The 22,480-nt window shown below is 34.3% G+C and overlaps 2 long non-coding RNA genes across 2 annotated transcripts; both read left to right on the top strand.

The window, feature by feature from the left end:
- Positions 1-9,922: 9,922 nt before the first annotated feature.
- LOC126970204 (uncharacterized) lies at positions 9,923-10,929 on the top strand. The gene is made up of 2 exons (XR_007730545.1): positions 9,923-10,107; positions 10,507-10,929. It is a non-coding gene; the product is annotated as an uncharacterized LOC126970204 (long non-coding RNA).
- Positions 10,930-16,932: 6,003 nt separating this feature from the next.
- LOC126970207 (uncharacterized) lies at positions 16,933-19,616 on the top strand. The gene is made up of 2 exons (XR_007730547.1): positions 16,933-17,063; positions 19,336-19,616. It is a non-coding gene; the product is annotated as an uncharacterized LOC126970207 (long non-coding RNA).
- The last annotated feature ends 2,864 nt before the right edge of the window (positions 19,617-22,480 follow it).

Genomic DNA, 22,480 nt, shown 5'->3' with positions numbered 1-22,480 from the left:
GTCCGTTGAAGTTTCACTTCTACCACAGTCTTAAGAAACTCTTCCCTGCAGTCATCCCACGAACATGACTAGACGGGGCAATTATCGTTTTCGTGAGTGTAAATTAAGTACAATTAACATCTATTTCGAGATACTGGATGGTGGATTTGACTTTTTTTTTTAATAAAAATCAATCATTGTGGAGGTTTTCGGGAGTGTCAATAACGAATATGACATCTATTTTGAGATCCAATAAGGCGGATGTGATTTTTACAATAAAACCAAAATGGGTGTCATTTTCCGAGATTTTCGGGAGTGTTAATTACAAAAATATGACATCCATTTCAAGATCCAAGATGGCGGATGTGACATTTTCAATAAAATCAATATGGGTATCATTTTCGAGATTTTCGGGAGTGTCGGTGAACAAAAAATTTTATTTCAAAAGTTTAGCATTATCGGCTCCAACACCCTCGAGAATCATAAAAACAACACCCATGATGCAAATTTGTCAATTTCATGCAGCCAACATCTTGGATTTACATTTTGACAGCACTACCAGTTTCAGCACCCTCGAAAACCATAAAAACGACACCCGTGACGAAAAAGTTGATAATTTTATGCAGCCGCCATCTTGGATTTACATTTTGACAGCACTAGGCGGTATTAGTTTCACGACCCACCCACACCCACGAAAAAAAAGATAAAACATATGTAAGTAACTATTTTTTGTCCAAAATAAATAAATATAAAAAAAACATCCTCGAAAACTAAACCACACTCATAAAAAAATTGATAATAAATATTGAAGCAGCCATCTTAGTTTAACATTTTGAATTATTCACAAATTTATAATAATCGATCTCACGCACCTATAATTGGAATACCTACTAATTATAACAAAAGTATAACAATAAATCATTCTTATATACTGTACTACTTTGTAGTTTAAAAAACGAAAACCAGAGTTTTGATGGAGCCGAGTTCAAATAGCCGTATACCACGCATTACGCTGGCATTTTTAAAAAGATCGCGGAAAAAAATAACAACGTGACACTCGTCATGACGCGACAATCGCTACTGCAAGACCGCGAGAACCGCTTAGGGGACTCGCGCATGTTTGTGTGAGTGTGTCATTACTCATTTCCAACGTTTGCAGGTAGTTTCCGTACTGTTACATATATCTACTGTGGTATTGATCTACATCTACATGAGTAAGTTGTTTACAACACTCATTGTACGAAACGGCCTTCGTATTCATGTGTCAACTGTGTTATTTATGTCGATTTATTTTTGACATTCCAGTTTCTACCACAAGCACTCTAGTCCAGTGACGTAGCGTGCCGGGACGGGGCCCCGTCTAAAAATTTGCATGGGCCCTGAAGGGTTAAGATTTCTCACAAAGGAATGTAAAAATATTTGCATAAAATTAAAAGAAATATTCATCATAATTATCTTTCTGTCACTTTTTCCAAAATTTTTACAAGCAATTCAAATTAAACATACACTCTAGTTACGCAGGCCCAACACGGCTAAACCTGCATACATTGGCACTCCGTACCCCGACGTAAAAGGCATAAAAGGCATTTATTTCTCAAAATTGATTCCTTTAGAATTCTTTTTGATGTCATTTCTTATACTACTAGATACTACTACCGCTTCGGAAACAAATGGCGCTCTGAAGCGGCGCAAGAAACTCTCCCAGCATTCTTTTTTTTTGCGCTCTTTTCAATAAAGACGTAGTGCTTAGTTTAATTATGATATTGTTAAATCAGTCTTGTTCCAATTTATCTGTGAGTAACATTAAATGTTGTTAAATATAAGTGCTTTAAAAAACTTAATTTCCCGACGCCCGACACATTACTCTCTCCTTGCCTTTTTTCGGGCAGCAGCATAAGTTTTTATTAATTTTTGATTATGCACGTCGGGGGCCCCCTTCGCCCGGGGGTCCCGCATAATTGAATACGGAAGATACCAAGGAGAATTCAATAATGCAAATATTAGTTTAACAAAACTAAAAAAAACACAGTTTTATAAATAAAACAATATTTCTCAGTTCGGCTTTCTACAAAAAGCTGTTTTTTTAAGTTATTTTTAACTACTATTTATTTTGTTTATATTTTTGCAACCGTAACATGTACGTAAGACAGCTTTCCAGCTCTAATGATCATGCCATGTATGTCGTACGGATGTATGAAACAAGGTGATCAAGAAAGTGTCAGTGGCGACAATAGACAATGGGTGTTAAACAGTAATATAGATTTTGATCTCGATGATGACTGACTCGATGATATAATAAAACATTAGATAAAAATCCATCATTATACTCATCATCATCAGCCGGAAAACGTCCACTGCTGGACAAAGGCCTAACCCCAAAAATTACCACGACGATCGGTCCTGCGCTGCCCTCATCCAACGTATTCCGGCGATCTTGACCAGATCGTCAGTCCATCTTGTGGGGGGCCTTCTAACACTGCGTCTTAAAATATATATATTTTGTTTCATTGGATTTTTATGCATACAACGTATAATATATTATAAATAGGTCTTCAGGCAATTTTATTGTTACACTCAGAATGAATTCACAAAGTTTTGTTTATAGCAGAAAGGAAGTAAAAAAGGGTACCATACTACTTATAACTTTTTCTCCTCTTCAGCTCCTTTACTTTAGAAACATACATTGGATTTTATGATAATACTAGCTGACCCAGCAAACGTTGTATTGCCGATATTAAAATCGCGATACAAAAGTAACTGTTGATCGTAGATGGATGAAAATTTGAAGTTGTATGTATTTTTTAATGCTGACTCATAATCAAACAAATTTAAAAAAAAAATCAAATAAATTAAAAAAAAAATCGTGTGGACCACCCTTAACGTTTAGGGGGAAGAAAAATAGATGTTGTCCGATTCTCAGACCTAACCAATATGCATTCAAAATTTCATGAGAATCGGTCAAGCCGTTTCGGAGGAGTTCAAAGTTTAACACACGAGAATTTTATATATTAGACAGATTTACATTCACAATAAGTTACGTTATAAATTCGAATTATGTTCGTTTTATGTTAGAGGCTATGTATTTTTAATATAGATTGTAGTAGTAAGATTTAAAATTAATTTAAAAATTTTCTCTTTATTTTCGCTGCTAAGTTTATTATTATCAAGTTTTTGCAGCTACCACGTTGAAAAACGTCGTATAAAACATTACCTTCAGGTTCTTTTATCGTTCGTTCGTTAAAAAATACATACAATCCTAAATTTTCAACCCTCTACAATCAACCCCTATTTTTGTATCGCCATTTTTATATTATTCTGCTCCATCCACCAATCCGCTATAGGGTTGCAAGATGGCAATGGATCAATATTTACAATAACTGTAGTACGATAAATTTGGTAGATCTGAGAATCAGTTGCATCTACTTTTTACACCGCAATTTTTTTTTATTACTTTATATGGCAATACAACGTTTTGCTGGGTCAGCTAGTTATTATTATAGTTATATATTATGTATTATATATCCAATATTATGACGCCCATGACGAAATGCAGTGTATTCTCATGGTGTATATCTTAACTTATTGTCCTTTAAGAGTTTTTATGTCGTTGATCTGATATTATAGGATGCGCCAAAATTCACCTAAAATTTCAACTCCGATAATTGGAAATCCGAAAATGTTCTTCCTAACATTTTTCATCCTTACAATCACAATTTCTAATTAATTGTCTCTCTAATGTTAATAATTCCGAAGCATTCAACTTCATAATGTCAGTAGCAATAAACATTTATTATACTTTTATTTGTTTTCCTATATTTTCCCAACATAACCATCGTTTATACTATTATTCAAAGTCCTATCTTTTTTGTTTAGATTTATTTTTATTCATAATGGACCCAAGCAAGCTCTGGCCCTTGCTGAGAGCAAAGGAATGATTCCAAGGCAAAAAATTGTAATTATCATAAAAAACCAATGACGATTGTATATTCATCCAATCGGACTGTGGGCTCATTTATATGCAGTAAAAAAACATTCAGAGTCAAATCTTATGTTAGCCGAGGAAATGGTACTTGGTTAATAAATACTATAGTAAAAGATAAAATTATCAACTACAATTCATTAAAATTGGTTAGGTTAGGTTATGTTAGTACAGTTAAAACAACGCACGAGCCGAGCGTAGCATGCCGCGGCAGCGGCCGGCGGGTGCCAGAACCAAATTGTAGGCGTTTCCTCCATTAACAAATTAGGGAGGGGGGAGGTTAGACTTTTATTTTGGTTTGAGTATGAGTGAAAATATTATGGTAAGTATGTTTAGGGATAAAAGCGTTATGTTAAAAATCAGTAGGAGTTTAAATATATTTACATTATTGATGTTATTCATTACAATTTTCGGAAACATCAGTGTTATGAGCTGTACACACACAGCACTACAAATAGTATGAATGAAAACTTTAGGATGAAAATTTTTAGGAAGAATGATCATTCGGATTACAAATAGTTAGGAAGAACAATTTCGGGTAAAGAACTTTAGGTGAGCCAATATGTTAACACGAGGAACAAACATAAACTTGTTATGCCTACTACTCGGTTGGGTCGAGTTAGTAAGTCTTTTGTTGGGCGATGTATATGCTTCTACAACATGATCCCAGAAAATGTACAAAACAAATGTGTTACGAAATTTAAAAGAATTGTTAAAAAACGTTTGTGTGGGAAAGGTTATTATAGCATAAACGATTTTCTTAATGACACCACGGACTGGGAATAAAGCAAACACCCTCAGGCTTTTTAATTATAAATGTTTATTGTACGATATCACATTTTAATCCATATTTTATATAAAAAAAAAAGTCCGCTGAGTTTCTTGCGCCCATTCTTCTCAGGTCTGAGGCAGTCTCTTTTGAATGGGTGGTAGTTTTTGACGTTCAATAAGTGATTTTAAATCCTATTTTGCATAACAATATTTGAATTGAATTTGGACCCGATATCATGTGGAAGCTCAAGGGTCATCATATTCAAGTTTTCAGAATACATAACAGTGAAACAATCGCTTCAGATACATTACATAAGAAACAAGATCAACAATGTTCTACAAGTTGGTAAGACGTTGTTAGCTTATAGTTCTCTAAGTCTATATTAATATCGATAGTCTTATGAACTGAACTTTTGTTGTTTGAGCTTGTGGAGTAAATGAATTTATTCAACGTATTTATTAGATACTGATGCAGATTAGTGTGTTCGTTTGCAAACAAGAATTGAAACCATTTAATAATACAAATTATTTAAGTTTTCTTTAGTGTTAATTCCGCCAATATTTGTTTTTAAAACAATTCGACACGTGTTGTTTTAAAACAAGTCGCCTCTACACGAGGCATCCTCAGGACGTGTTGACTCCAGGAGTCTCGTGCCAGGCGAAACACGTGTCGAATTGTTTCAAAAACAAATATTGGCGGAATTAACACTAAAGAAAACTTAAATAATTTGTATAATTATGGATTTTCGCAAAGTAACGCCTAATTCAATAAATTAACCATTTAATAATACGTCTTGGTCTGTGATTTTTGTTCTGTTAATTACGTTATTTTATTTAGTATATTTTGTTTTTTTTTCTATTGTTTTCTATATTGTTATTAATTTTTTTTTGTTGTGATGTTGCAATATAACGTACGGCACTCCACACAAACCCAAGTGGTTTATGGGTGCTATTGTATTGTATTATCCCATGTGTTTAAATAAATAAATAAAAAAAAAGATGAAAGCGTCCGAAACGGGACGAATTTTGGCAGTGAGTAAAGACAGGCACAAGATGTTGGCTTTGATTGAATTATGATTTAAATTTATTATTTTATTATGACTAAGCAAAATCTTTCTTTTACACCGGCCTTCTTGGCGAAAGGCTTAACCCCCCCTTAATACATAAATACGGGCTTTTAGTCGAAATTGCTTTTCTTTCGAGCCATCGATACATAACCACAACGGCTCCTATTTCTACTGTGAAGCAGTAATGTGTAAACATTACTGTTTTCGGTTTGAAGGGCGCCGTAGGTAATGAAATTACTGGTTATTTCCCAAGGTGACGAGCGCAATATTAGTGCCGCTCAGAATTTTTGGGTTTTCAAGAATCCGGGCACTGCAATTGTAATGGGCAGGGCGTATCATTTTCCGTCAGCTGAACTTCCTGCATGTCTCGTCCTTTATTTTCATAAAAAAATACAAATACTTTGTATACACATCCCAAAATCCTACTACATAAGGTATTAAATCAATATTAATACATACGGCAATACATGGAGGTTCCCCAATTATTATTAAAAATAGCAGAGATACTGTTTACCTCTCTATAGAACAACTAATTGAGATAGCTTATATAGAACTAGAGCAATATATTATTGTAAGTGTTAAAAAAAATTATCAAGAAGAAGTCAGATCTGGACCAAATTGCAATGAGAACATGCCAACACGGCTTTCCGTGCTACCACCAGCTTTCAAATAAAAAAAGAATTATCAAAATCAGTTCAGCGAGTCGAAAGTTCTGAGGTAACAAACATAAAAAAACATACCGACGAATTGAGGACCTCCTCCATTTTTTAAGTCGGTTAAAAAGAAGAACTACATAAGTAAAATGTGAAAAAAGTATTACTCAAAAATCTTAAACCAACAAGGTTCTATGTCAATTCAGTCTGAATTGAAATTTAAATTAAATAAAATAAAGAATACCATGCTATATTAAGCTGAAGTAAAATACTTACTTTTTTTGTTATGAAAATAAGGGACGAGACGAGCAGGACGTTCAGTTGATGGTAATTGATACGCCCTGCCCATTAAAATGCAGTGCCGCTCAGTATTCTTGAAAAATTCCCAAAAATTCTGAACGGCACTACAACTGCGCTCGTCACCTTGAGACATAAGATGTTAAGTCTCATTTGCCCAGTAATTTCACTAGCTACGGCGCCCTTCAGACCGAAACACAGTAATGTTTACACATTACTGCTTCACGGCAGAAATAGCACCGTTGTGGTACCCATAATCTAGCCGGCATCCTGTGCAAAGGAGCCTCCCACTTTGAAAGTGAATCATTTTAATTTATGTAGGTAATAATAAAATGTCATCAGACACTTTAGGAGCATAATTTGAGATAGTAATAAGTTACGTTTTTCAATACACGTAAAAGATGATAGTAGTAAGAATAAACTTAAACAAGCAAACAGGTCATTTAAGATTTTATAATTTTTTTGAACAGTAATTATAAGTCTTACAAAGCAATTAATATAATTTAATTATAACGCCTCAGTAACCCATAATTAAACCTTCAATTGTGGTGTGAAAATTTTAATTTTATCATTGTACACCTCTCAGCGTCCTAATCAGGTAATTACTTCCTTCTTACATAAAAAACTGTTTACAAGAATCTGATTGTGTTATTTTCAACCGATGCTATAACGCCACATAAAAAAATTAAAGAAAAAACATCCGACTTCAAAAACACTATTCCAAAACAATAAATATAATATGCACTAAAAAGTATGAAAATAATTGCGTATTTTTGTACAATCTAATTAATTAATCTAATTCTAGTAACACGTAAGCACATCTCACCTATAACTATGTATGTAGTTACAAACCTACCTTGGCTGACACCGACTCTAAAACTAGCAATAATCGTTACTAGAATTAGATTTTTTTTTATGGAAAAGGAGGACAAACGAGCGTACCTGTTGTTAAGTGATCACCGCCGCCAACAATCTCTTGCAACACCAAAGGAATCACAGGAGAGTTGCCAGCCTTTAAGGAAGGTTTACGCGCTTTTTTTGAAGGTACCCATGTCGTATCGTCCCGGAAACACCGCACAAGGAAGTTCATTCCACAGCTTTATAATACGTGGAAGAAAGCTCCTTAATTAATTAGATATTGAGTTATTCGTAAATTCGTCGCGAACATACATATAGCAAATTATTTCTAATGATTGCCACTGTCAGATCTAGACCAAATTGCACCAGCTTTCAAATAAAAAAAGCAGGAAGTTCCTTCTCGTCTGGAAATTTTCTTTTCTAACATTCCAGTTTCTATCACAAACACTCTTGTCTCCTCTACCAGTGTTACTGAGTCACTTTTACTGGAAAATGCTAGATAATATCAACAAATATTCATTATCAATTTTTTATTATCAACAATATTATAAGATAAATAAAATAACAGTTAATATTGCTAAATGTCAAATTATTACATTTTCACAAAAATAACATAATAACATAAAATTTGATTTTATTCCAAAAATTACTCAAATAAGGGATTTAGGTGTGATCCACGATAGCAAACTAACCCATAATAACCACATCGAAATAATAACACAGAAGGCTTATAAAAATCTAGGGTTCATTCTTCGCACTTGCGAACCTTTCAATGACATCTTGTGCCTAAAAGTGCTATATTACGCTTACGTGCGAAGCATCCTTGAATTTGCAAGTCCTATCTGGAGGCCTGCATATCAATGTTATATTGACCGCCTTGAAAAAATACAAAAGATATTTATGAAAAAATTGAATTTTATATCTCAATTCATTCCTTTAGACTACAAACAAGCCTGTAATTATCATAAAATCGATACCTTGGAAGATAGGAGAGATGTAATTGATATGTTATTCTATGATATATTACATAATAAATTTGACTGTGCAGATATCTTAAACAAAATATCACCAGGTACCAACATTGCGTACTAGGCATACTAATTTATTTAACATTCTCTTTGCTTCTACTAAGTATCTTATATAATCACCTCTATTTCGAATTCCTGACATATATAATAAGAGATTTTCTTCCGTCGACATTTTCAACTTATCACGTCTGAGGTTCAAAAACCTCATATTAAACTGTTTAAATTTCAGGAGTTAATCATCAGTATATCCAGGTAAATTATTAGTCTCACATCTTAATTTAAACATATTCGAACACTCACATTCACTCACACCACTCACATTCATTCACACTACTAACATTCACTCACACTACTCACACCACACAACCTACTCACCGTTTCAGTTACTCAATATGGATACGATTTCTTCTTTTCTTTCTATTTAATTTTTTCTTGTAAGTTTTTCGAGTATTTTTCGTTTTTGTCTTAGACTACTTTGTCACATACTTATTGTACTGTTAATAGTATTCCTTTTAATTGGCGTATCTATTCTGTATAATTTTTAATATACTCTTTTCTTTTTGTTAGCTGTAAGGAATCATAAATAAATAAATAAAAAACCCTGGAGGAATAACAAACAACTTTTAAATCTAAATTGCTGATATTTGGGCCATTTTGTTAAAATAATAAGTTCAATGATTGATGTCATAGTATATAGTTTTAATATTTAAGTCGGAATGCACTACACACCCGAATAACTAACCTATGTCGGCGAATCCTTAGTAAAATTAAAAAAAAATATACAAATACACGTAACTTTATGTATTTTTATTGCATTTTTTTATATGAGAGGGGGCAAACGGGCAAGAGGCTCACGGGATGGGGAGAGGTGAGGCAACCGCCCATGGACATCCGCAACAACAGGTGTGTTAAGAAATGCGTTGCCGGCCTTTAAGGTGGGGAGTATGCTTTTTTCTTGAAGGTCCCTAAGTCGTATCTGTTCGGGAAGACCGGCGCCGGTAGTTGATTCCACAAAGTGGCTGTGCGAGGCAAGAAATGAATTAAGCATTTCGTATTTTCATTCATTCATCATCTGAAATATTCTCGACTTGTATGTAGAATATATTATGGGTACAAACAACAGCCTTACAAAGCTTCTTATTGTGCGTTCCACAGACCAAACTAGAGTACAAGGAACAATAAAAATAATGCCACGATACTATATTCGGCTCAGGTCTGTTCACAAGGCAGACAAAGGAAAAACAAAGGCAAACTAATTGTAAATGTGTTACTCGTCGTGGTTCGTTTATCTTTGCTTATAATTTACATTGATTCCGAATGAGATGTTTTGTAGATTTGTAAATTTTATTGCGTTACAACTCAAGGACATCTAGAAGTATAAATATTGTAAAAATCATAAGGGAATATCAGTTACGTTGCGAATACCGAGGGTTGAAGTACAGAGGTTCGGGCTTAGAGCGATGTTTGGAAAATTGGTGAGTTGTAGTGCTATTTATTTATATCTCGAGGCTTGGCGAGAATTAAAAAGACACAAAAGATTGAAAATAGAAAAAGAATTAAAATAAAGAAAACTACAAACTTAGATTAACGATTGGTCTCCAACTAGATAACGCACTACCTATTAACAATAGCTTTTTAATACGGCAATTATTAGATTCTTGTGTGCGTGGCATCTTTTAAATTTTGTATCTAACACACGCTTCGTGTTTGTATTATACTTTTTCTACCGACTTTTATTTTAATTCTTCTTGTTAAATCTGTTTCTTTAGTTTTATATTATTATAATCATTATTTCGGATGGGTTATAATAATTTTTGAGATTGTGGCCAAAAAACTAGAGGCTTTGGAAACCTTACAATATTCTCTATTTCCAGATAATTTTGTTCGCTGTCCTGGCCCTCGCGGCCGCTATGCCCCAACTGTACTCTGGGTACGGATACAACGGCTACTCCTCAGGGTATCCCAACTACTATGGCTACTCCGGATATTCGAATCCCCTGTCATACGGTGGTTACAGCGGCTATGGCGGATACGCTGCTTCTCCATACAGTTACGGCTCTTATGGATACTACTAAGCCTGTATCATAACTAATATAATACTTATATTCAAGTGGGCCATTAATCACAATGTAATCTATCAATCAAACAAAAAAATAATAGGTTAAAGAGTTAGCAACATATTTGCGAGTGCCTCTGATCATAGACAAAAAATGCAAACAGGTTTTAATATAATCTGTGGTTTTTGTCATTAATTGTGTCATAATGTTTTTTGTTAATACAATAATGTTTTCAATATAGCTAAGTGGTTTCATTTCCCATACGTTAAAAAATTGTATTACAACATACAACACACTACCTTAATTAATGAAACTTGTAGACAACTGTCGGACTATATGAATTCTCTGGGAGAAATAAACAGAGTTACGCTTCAATGGGTTCCAGGACATGCATAGATCGAAGGCAATGAATGCGCACACGAACTTGGTGATGAACAAGAATTAGTGCTTTTAGCACCAATTCTTGCCTTCTCTAGTATTCCAAAGACCTGTACCTTAAAAGCCGGTAATTCCCCTGGTGTTGCAAGAGAATGTGGACGGCGCTGATCACTTTACACCAGTTTGTCTTCCTATTCCATAAAAAAGGAGTGTGCTTAAATCAACCCTTGATACATCATGCTCACAAGAGTGTAATAAACTTTAGAGCAACACTCCAGGTTTAACCAAATCCAAGCCTTCAACAAGAAGACTGCCCATGAGGCACTAGGGCTAAGTGGGGAAGCACACCTCTCAATTTAGGGCCTCAGATATTGCAGAGCGTGTAGATTCTATAATCTCTCTTTGGGAAGTATAATTCTTCAACCACTTGAATACGCCAGCTCACTGCAAAATATATAATCAGATTATCACAATAGATCACATTGATATAGGTTTGCACTGAACTGTACTAAAGCCGCATTCCAAAACATAACCATAATTAAGGAAATGTTTGCATAATCTGTAATTAATACAACTGATCTCTTTGTAATTTGAAAAATGTTTGCCTACCTGCATATCTTTTAAAACAAGGTACCTAACTATACATATATATATTCATTGTAACATTTGGAAATAATAAATATTAAAAAAGATGTGTGTAAATAGCACACGACAAAAATACAAATTACACACAAAATTATATATCAATAACAGCTCCAAAGTGTAAAAATTCTAAAATTCAGTAAGTATGTGATAAGTATGAGATATTGTTCCATATACGAAAGACCCAACCAAGAAAAACCCAACATTACCAAAGAGGAACAAGTCAATTTGTGTCGGTTTAATTGTTTCTACCAATTTTTCTTTAAAAGTAAGGATAGTTTCGTTTCATACAGTAACAACTCGAGTTGTTTTTTTAATTTTGTTTGAGAATCCTTTTCTGAATTGTTACTCTTTGGAACTGGAGTATCGATATTTGAATTTGAATAGAAGTATAGATATAAAGAAGTTTCGGGAGCCTGTTGTCGTTTTCTGCATTACCTCACGGAATGATATATGAACGAATCAACAAATGATATTTACACAAGCATGTTATTGTTTTCAAAACACTGAAAGCTAAATAGGTTTAGCTTCAGTTCAAATTAGTTCCGTCGTAAGAAAACATGAATCTCCTGATGTCTGACAATAATAACACCGCTGGCATTAGCTCGCTTTATAGGAAGTTCTCTTCGTTCTCTCGAACTTCAAGCCGGGTGATGCTGGTAAGCTAAAATCGTCAGGAAAATGGATCATGAGTAGTATTCTGAATCTAAGCCACTTTTAATAATATGCATCGTGGAACTATTACGTGAAACAATATTTAAAAGCGTATCCTGAAATTTCTCCATACTTTTTACAAATATTATATGGCAAACAACGTTTGCCGGGTCAGCTAGTAAAATATAAAATAATAATATTTCATAAATTATCTAAATGATATTATAATTTTAAAAATAGAATTTTTATAATAATTTATTTTCAATTATCACTACATATTATACAAAAAAATTTAAGAAAAAAAACAACTTCCAAAAAACTATTCCAAAACAATAGATATAATTTGCACATACTCAATGCAAATTGAAGACATTTATGGTTTTTTTATGGAAGCCACTGTCAGATCTGGACCAAATTGCAATGGGACAACACGGGAAGCACCAAAGCTGGTGCTGGTGAGAGATCATAAAAATTGGTGCACGCAGTGGAAAGTTCTGGTAACTAGGTAACAAAATAAAAAATACAGTCTAATTGAAAACCTCCTCCTTTTTTGAAGTCGGTTCAAGACAAAGTCCTCCGCCGCGTTTCTCCGTCTGTCTGTTCGCTATAGATTCAAAAACTACTGCACTGATTTTCATTCTGTTTTCAACAATAGATAGAATGGTTCTCGAGGAAGGTCTAAATAAAAGAATTTAAAAAGTATGCTATATTAAAATTATAAAAAAATAGATGACCTTACTGTTGCGGTTGCCTGAGAGTGGGCAACCATATTTTTTTCAATTCTGTACATACTTTAAACATATAAGTGCAATTTGCAACTGAAAATATACCAGTGGGAGGCTCCTTTCCACAGGATGCCGGCTTGATTATGGGTAACGACGCCTATTTCTGCCGTGAAATAGTAATGTGTAAACATTACTATTGTGTTTCGGTCTGAAGGGCGCCATAGCTAGTGAAATTACTGGGCAAATGAGACTTAACATCTTATGTCTCAAGATGACGAGCGCAATTGTAGTACCGCTCAGAATTTTTCACTTTTTCGCTTTTCATTCTTGAAAAGGATTTTTACTTCATTCAGGATTCTTCCTGAGCAGCACTGCATTGTAATGGGAAAGGGCGTATCAATTACCATCAGCTGAACGTCCTGCTCGTCTCGTCCCGTATTTTCATAATAAAAAATATACTAAAATAAATAATAGGTAATTGCGGCCATTATTTTATTAATAAGCTTCTATCATTAAAATTGTTTAACTGTTTAATAATGCTGACACGTTACACTTAACAATACTAATTTTTACACGGACTGCTCATAAAGCGCATTCCCAAATATTAAAAAAAAACCGACCAAGCCAATTGCGTGCCAGACTCGCACAGGCATTCGTTCCATAGTCCATACCTTTTTGAAATTATTTTTTTTTAGCCAACCGCCAAGAAATGTTTTTTAAGCAAGTACCTATCGTATACGTGTACAAAAAACTCAATCTGTGACTTTAAAACCACTTAAATTACTGCATAATTATAGTTATTATTAATATCTATTCATTTCTTGTCTTACATTCTAATATTAGGTATCTATTTAGTATTGTACTACTGTCTATAAATAATTAGAACAAATTTTCTGGGCACCCTATCGCTAATACATTATTATTATTATGATTTGGAGATTTTAAATCCTAGGATCTATTGTGCCCCCTTCTTGCGCTAGCGCGCCTGTTCTCAAACTTAACTTAAGGACGAGAATCGAGGCTACTAACTAGGATACGTGTTACTGTGACGAGATTTAAATTATATCCTCGAGACCTATTTCTTTTAGAAGGCGTAGGATCCTCAGAGGGTCCAGGCAGGGCACGTCCTCTGCTTTGATTGAAGTTATTTTAAGACACCCCAGCCTGATTCTGGCAATGGCTTCGCATTCCAGAAGAATGTGTATGGGGTCTTCAGTGGCTTTCCACCATTCTGGCTAGGTGCCCATACATACATAGCATACTCCTTAAAAGTTCATTTAAAATTGGTTTTATCAAACAAACACTTACCAACGGTTTCAAAATTATGGTTTCCGTTACATTTAAGAAATAAAGTTTGAATTATCGTAATAAAGTATTTTTTACGCCATATAAAGCGCCATAAAAAGAGTTATTAATCTTAATTAAAACAGCTTATAATTGCAGATATTCGTATGCATTTCAGAATATTTTATATTAAATTACACGCTACAATGTATCTCCATGATAAACATTAGAATTACAAATTGAGAAATAGTTGTTTCCACGTGAATATACTTATCGACACAACAAAGTAAAGTCTATAATGAAATGTGTAATAAAACACAATAAATATGTTCCGCACTCTAGAAGCTAAATTGATCATTCGCGAATTCTTACCATAAAACAAGTTACCTATACCGTTTTATTTATAGTCCGGTCAATCTAGACCAAAAAATGAGTGTGACGGTGCATAAAATCACAACAAGCTTAATATCAGTAAAATTGTTCAAAATATAATTATAAATAAGATTTTTAAGTTCCCCATCATTTCCATGTATGGAAAAAAATTTAGTCGAGGTCAAAGGTCAAAAAAAATTGTTCTTCGCGATTTTTAGCAGAAAGAACGAGGAGCCATCCGCATAGCACTTAATGGTATATTTTTAGGAAAAGGAGGACAGACGAGCGTATCTACGGGTCACCTGGTTTTCATACCAGAGGAATCACAGGAGCGTTGCCGGCCTTTAAGGAAGGTGTACGCACTCTTTTGAAGGTACCCATTTCGTATCTTCCCGGAAACACCGCACATGCCATTCCATAGCTCTGTAGTACATGGAAGAAAGAAAAACATCCTTCCTTGAAAACCACACTGTGGAGGATCGCCACATCCAGATGGTGGGGATGATATCCTAATTTATGGCGTGTCATGTTTAGGTGGAAATAGGCGACAGGAATCAGATAAAACAGCTCTTCGTAACACTCCCCGTATTAATGAGATAGAAGTCACACAATGAAGCGACGTCTCTACGCAACGCGAAGTGATCCAGCCGTTTACATAGCACTGGATCCCCGACAATTCGAGCTGCACTGCATTGCATGCGGTCAAATGAATCAAGCTGATACTGGGGTGTGCTAGACCAGAGATGACAGAAATACTCCAGTATTCAATTTATACTAGGCGAGGCTTTAAGGGGGGTGTTCTCGAAGAGCGGTGATAAGAGAAATGGCTTTTTTTGTGGGAAACGCACAAACTTGGGTCTTCTCGGGGTTAAATTCGACAAGGTTCAATTTACCCTATTCTACGACTTTCTCAAGAGAGGACTTGATAGAAGACACAAGTTTCTCCCGGCACTGATCGACGATTTCCCGAGAGAGACCTGCATGACCCGTGTATACGGCATCACCAGTGCTGTTGTCTGGTCATAGAATGATATGTTGGCCACCTCCAACATACATTGGTATGCAGTAGAAACAGGTTGTAGGGGACAGCACACAGCCTTGGGGATCTCCAACGTTTACGGGCTTGGGATTTGAGTCCGTATAATATATAATAACCGTCGATAACACCTTGTATGCTGCGCCAAGTGAGGAAGCTGGAGGTCCACTTGCAAAAACTCTCAGGAGGCTTAATGATGAAAATTTTGAGAGAAGTCCCTTGTGCCATACACGATTAAAGGCCTTTGCTATATCCAGGCTAACTATCAGGCCTTGTCCCTCATTTTCGGTATGATAGTCATTTATTTGTAAGGCGTAGCTTCACCGCTACGTTATAACTCTTGCTCACACATTGCCTAACCACCAATAAGTAGATTTCACGAAGGATTCTGGGGGAAAGCCCAGCTAAACGTTTGCAGATCATGAGTGCCCGGGTGGCTTTAGATTTTGTCTTATGAATACTTTCCTAGATACATTCTTTTATGAATATAAGGGACGAGACAAGCAGAACGTTCACCTGATTTGACGGTAATTGATACGCCCATCACAATGCAGTGCCGCTCAGGATTCTTGAAAAACCCAACAATTCTGAGCGGCACTACAATGACGTTCTTCATCTTGAGACTTAGGAAGTTAAGTCTCAGTTTCCCAGTAATTTTACTAGCTACGGCGCCATTCAGACCGAAACACAGTAATATTTACACATTACTGGTTCATGGCAGAAATAGACACCATTGTGCTACCCATAATCTAGCCGGCATCCTGTGCAAAGGATCCTTCCACTGGTGAGACTTAACTTATGTTTTTCATTCAAGTGATTTATCATCTACCTTACCGTAGCTTGTAATTGGTTTTCCTTCTCGTAAAGAAGACTATGCTTTTAGAAACATTCAACTTAAGGTCTACAGATTTGCACCATCTGATAACTATGGATGGCGCGTTTTGCAGAAGCTCGCATAGGGAAAAATGGAATTCATACGCTTACAAATCAGCCTTTTATCTATTGTCAAATCAAATGTAGTTTGTCAAAGCTATACTTTAGCTAGTTATTGTTTTGTATAGATTCTCATAATGACTGGCTGCTTGTTAGGAACGCCTAATGCGGATATTGTGATTAATATAAGTGTCGTTATTACACCGAATACATTACTGAAGATCAAGGACGCGCCATTGTCGCGGGCGGGCGTGGTCTATGTTATAGTTGTATATATACTGGAGCAACTCTCAGATCAGCATCACTTGACAGTAGCAATCCCAAGAAACTTCACAATGTTCTTCAGATTCGTAAGTTACAGATTATTTATTTATTACTACAAAAAAATGTTTGACTCACTATCTTTTTTTTTGTCACACTTTGCTAGTCTCGCCACCCGACTTCAGGTTAATTTTGATAGTGTGAGAAGTATAAAATGTGACGACTTTCTATTTTAAAAGCAACATACTGCGATTAAACATTGGCTACTATGAGCCTAGTGCTCCAATTTACGCAATAGCCTTAATAAAAAAAAGGGTCTAGTTGCTAATGCTAGAAATAATTGTAATCGTTACAAAAGTATTTAGGAGGTTCTGTTGAGGTTGAATTCTGTTCTAACATTCTTATGCGAGTTTTTTTTAAACAGTCTCTATTCTGGTGTGAGACTTAAAAAAATTGTTAAAAAACTATAAAGCACGCTTTTTATAAAATTCAAATAAAAATAGAAAATAAATTTAAATTGAAAATAGTGAAAAAAAAAATATATTTTATTGTAAAAAAAAGCGTGGGGTGTAGGAGAATTATTATTTTAATATCTTAAAAAGCAACCCACGCTTTTTTTACAATAAAATATATTTTTTTTTACACTATTTTCAATTTTAATTTATTTTCTATTTTTAGTTGAATTTTATAAAAAGCGTGGGGTGTAGAAGAATTATTATTTTAATAATATCTTAAAAAGCAACTCACGCTTTTTTTACAATAAAATATATTCTTTTTTACACTATTTTCAATTTAAATTTATTTTCTATTTTTAGTTGAATTTTATATAAAGTGTGCTTTTTAGTTTTTTTTAATTATTATTTATTTTTCATTTTTTAGTCAAATTAGTGTAATGTCATCGGTTCTCGATAAATCTACAAAGTTTGAACGGAATCTAGCCGTTTAAAGTGGGTCAAAATCGCGCCCAAAGAAGTCGGTTACAAACATACATACAAACATAACGGTGAAGCTAATATAAAGCGTATAAAAACAATAAATTTCTTTTTCGGAACAAGTTAAATTTACTAAAAGAATTGGTTTATTAGTAACCGTTGCTCAATTAATTCTGTGATAAATTATAATATTAGCAATTCTCAAATATCTTAACAAAATATATTTTATGTATTTACATACTATACATTTGTGAATCCTTAAGATATATTTATACAACTTCAAAATAAGGGCATTGTGCCGAAAATAGTGACACATTTTCACTTCAAAACTATTAAGAAATTTTATTCTATTAATAGCATCGACTCATTGTTGAACGATATACTCGTAGGTTAAGAAGGGTTACGAGATATTGAAGATTCGGTGACATTCATTTGTACCAACAACCTTCTGAGCACATTGGTCTGTAACTAAGGCATCTGTTTATTGAATTTTGCTGTATATTGCCGCGCGTCTGAATGATGAAATGAATTACCTGCGAGTCTTGTCTTAACATTTCAATTAAATTTTGTCTCACATCAGCCGGAAGACGTCCACTGGTGGACATAGGCCTCCCACAAGGATCCCCACGAGGATTGGTCCTGCGCTACCCTCAACCAACGTATTCTGGCGATAACTAACGATCCATCCCTCCCAAAATATTTTTTTTATAGTTCGATTCAATTTCAATATAAACAATTTTTTTTTATGAAAATAAAGGACGAGACAAGCAGGACGTTCAGCTGATGTAGTAGAATTTAGTGCCGCTCAAGATGATTGAAAAATCCAAAAATTCTGAGCAGCACTACAACTGCACTTGTCACCTTGAGACATAAGATCTCAAGTCTCATTTGGCCAAAAAATTCACTAGCTACGGCGCCCTTCAGACCGAAACACAGGAATGCTTAAACATTACTGCTTCACGGCAGATATAGGCGCCGTTCTGATAAAGCAGTATTATTTGTCGTTGTTCTTCTTTGTGTGGGAAGAACAGGCAAGAAAATCACTTGGCTACTCTATTACTTCTGATAACTGTTTCAACCTTGAATGATAAGAAGCGTGCGCTTACCAATAGATGACGCATAACATGTATATATATATTACTCCTTCACACTGTGATGGTTTATGGTTGACAATAGTCTAACAAAAGATCTCTTACAGGGATATTTTCTCATTAGATATCAGATAATGTATTTTTATGTGGGGAGATGATGGAACAATGTGAGCATCTGCCTATAACAGCGACAAAATAATCCGAGCCGTAAAGCATAAAATTTACGATATATAATATATTATGTATAATATAACCCTAATCACATAGTAAAATGCAATCTCTGGTTTGTAATGATCTTATTTGACAACGCTTTACTAATAAGTACTGTTTAATTTCAGATCGCTTTCTTCGCCCTGCTGGCGGTAGCTTTCGCCAACCCCAAGCCGGATCCTCAAGTTCTGGCTTACACCGCTCCAGCTGTCTTCCCAGCTGCAGCCAGTGCGTATTATGGCTCCGGTTACTACGCTAACCCTTACGTGGGCGCAGCCTACCCATACGCATACAACTACTTCGTCAAATAGATTGTAAACAAACGTATTTATGACAACTTCTATCGACCCAAAGCGTGAAATATGGCCATTTATTAATTAATTTGTAAATAAATTTGAAAAATGTATAATGATTTTTAATTTTTACCTAAAAGTCAACTACAATGTTTACACTTTACACGAGCAGATGTATTTATATTATAATTATGAAGAAGTAAAAGTGTATGTTTTGTGAAAATATGTACACTTTTCGTATCTTTACATATATTATACATTATTAAGTTACCATTTCTTTATTATTTCTTCAGTTCCTATGAAGTTAAATGTGTTTAGATATGCCTTTATTGCTGTACTACAGTGAAATATTGTTGAGGTGTATAATATGTTATTTAATTTGTTTATTTTGTTGTATATTAATCAATCTATATTTTATCGGCGTTATTATTAAATTATATTGTTTTCTTCTATCTAAAATAAGAGGACTCAAGTCTTCTTATGCACTTTTTCAATTACTTTTAAGATGTACATTTTCCAAACTGACCACACATTAGCATCTATCATATAACCGCCTTTTAAGCAACATTTTTTTAATAAAGCATGTTGGGTTCTTTTTAACAATAAAAATTTGGTTTTAGTAGCTCCTTCTCATATGACTATATAATAGGTTAAAACGGATTGTACTAATGAAATATATATATTATTAATAAGCAGCTGTCTATGGTATATGTGCCCGAGGTATATAAAAATGCAAATAATTGTCTTTATCCTGGTGCTAACAGCATCTTATTCCAGCTTATGCTTTCATCGATCAATCGATCTCCTGGAACGCCTCTCAATATTGGGATACCACAAGGGTATATTCTTGGACCGTTCCATTTCCTTATCTACATAAATGATCTTCCTAACCTTAGAAAAATAACGCTTAGAATGTGATTAGGCCCAAGCGAAATAAAGCAGTTTCATTGTGGTCGTTTATGACCACATACGTTTTCCGCCACGTCAGTGTTATTCTGTCAACTTCCATATCAATCAGTGCGTGAAATTTAATTGAAAAATGACTTACTGTGCATTGAAAGGGTGTATGCGTGGTGGTTATCTTTGCTTTCGGAAATTGTTATGCCACGTGGCACTAAAATAGTTGAAATCATAAATTTGCGCGGCGGCCATGTTGGTTCTAAGAAAATGATACCAAATTCGTTTTCTGGACCCTCGAGAACCTCGGATTCAGTATCAATCATGTTGAAATCATAAATTATCGCGGCGGCCATCTTGGATTTCAAAATTGATCCCAAATTCATTCTCTGCACCCTCGAGAACCAGCAATACGATATCCATATTGTTGAAATCATAATTTTGCACGGCGGCCATCTTGGATTTCAAAAATTATCCCAAATTCGTTCTCTACACCCTAAAAAACCTCGGATATAGCTGGGAATCGCGTCGCTTTTTCGTTTCATGGAGTTTCAAAAAACAAAGATTCTAAAGAACTGCTTTACTCACACTTCAAAAATTGTTACAGCAATAATAAAATACGTGATGATTTTATTAAATTCTTAATTTATATTTTATTTTTTCTTTCTTTATTACATAAAAATCTAGTATTCCTCATAATTTACTGATTTAGGGAAATGTTTATTCACTTGAAACATTATTTGGCTGTCTGTGTGCGTGTTGGCGAATGTTACTTCTATATTGACAAGAACTATAAATGAAACTATCATTCTGAGCGTTATTATTCTTTATTACTGTTCTACACTAAATATTGTTGAGTTGTATAATAGTATGTTGTTTAATTTGTTTAATTTGTTTATTTTGTTGTAAATTAACCCATCTACATTTTATCATCCTTATTATAATACCTATAATATTGATTTCTTCTATCTAAAAATACGAGGACTCCAGTCTAGTTTCTTGTACACTTTTTCAGTTACTTTGAAGATGTAGATTTTCCTAACTGACCACACATTAGCATCTAGCATATTAAGCAACCGCCTTTTAAGCAACATAATTTTAATATAGGACGTTGAGTTCTTTTGAACAATAAAAATTTGGTTTTAGTTGCTCCTTCTCATATGACTATATAATAGGTTAAAGCGGATTGTACTAATAAAATATATATATTAATAAAAAGCAGGTGTCTAGGGTATATGTGCCTTAGGTATATAAAATGCAAATGTTTTTTTATCCTGGTCCTAACAGTTTCTTATTCCAGCTTAATATGCTTTCTGATTTCATATTTAAATAATAGAATTCTGAAGGTTGGCGTGAATGGCAAGAGATCTGCTGGGACAAGGGTCTATTCTTGGTCCGTTCCTCGACCTTATCTACATAAAGAGTCTTCCGAACCTTATGGAAAAAAAAAATAGTTTGTTTGCGGATTTGTTTGGACACTTAATTGATGTTTAATGTGAAAAGAAACCAATTTATATACGATGAAGTAAACGACATTCTATCAGAAAACTTGTAATGCCTACTACTCGGATAAGTCGAGTTAGTAAGTCTTTTATTGGGAGATGTATAGGCTTTTACAACAAGATCCCAGAAAATGTAAAAAAAAGTGATACGAAATTGTTCAAAACGTTTGTGTGGTAAAGGATATTACAACATGAATGATTTACTTAATGATACCCCTGACTGGGATTTATAAATGTTTATTGTACGATAAGCATTACATTGTAATCCATATTATATTTTAACAATGTTATATCGTCCAATAAAATGTCTTATTTTATAGTTAGAGGGCGGTCGCATGAGATGGCGAGGGCGTGAATCAGCCGAGTGTCTACTGAGTAAGTGGCTCACGAGATTCATACGCACTTTTTCAAGACACTTCTAGTACGAGTACCTTTATTTTTTTGCAAAACAGCAGCTAGACATGCAACATGAACTTTACTCCTAAAATTAAAGCATTATGGAGTGAAATACGGCCCTAAATCTGTTAAAATCATATTAAAGCGAATGAATTCAGATAGTTGACGTAAATGGCAAACGGTGT

The sequence above is a fragment of the Leptidea sinapis genome, chromosome 20 (assembly GCF_905404315.1).
Source record: "Leptidea sinapis chromosome 20, ilLepSina1.1, whole genome shotgun sequence".
Lineage (NCBI taxonomy): Eukaryota > Metazoa > Arthropoda > Insecta > Lepidoptera > Pieridae > Leptidea > Leptidea sinapis.
Note: the sequence above shows the minus strand (reverse complement) of the source record. Positions and strands in the feature narration are given on the sequence as shown.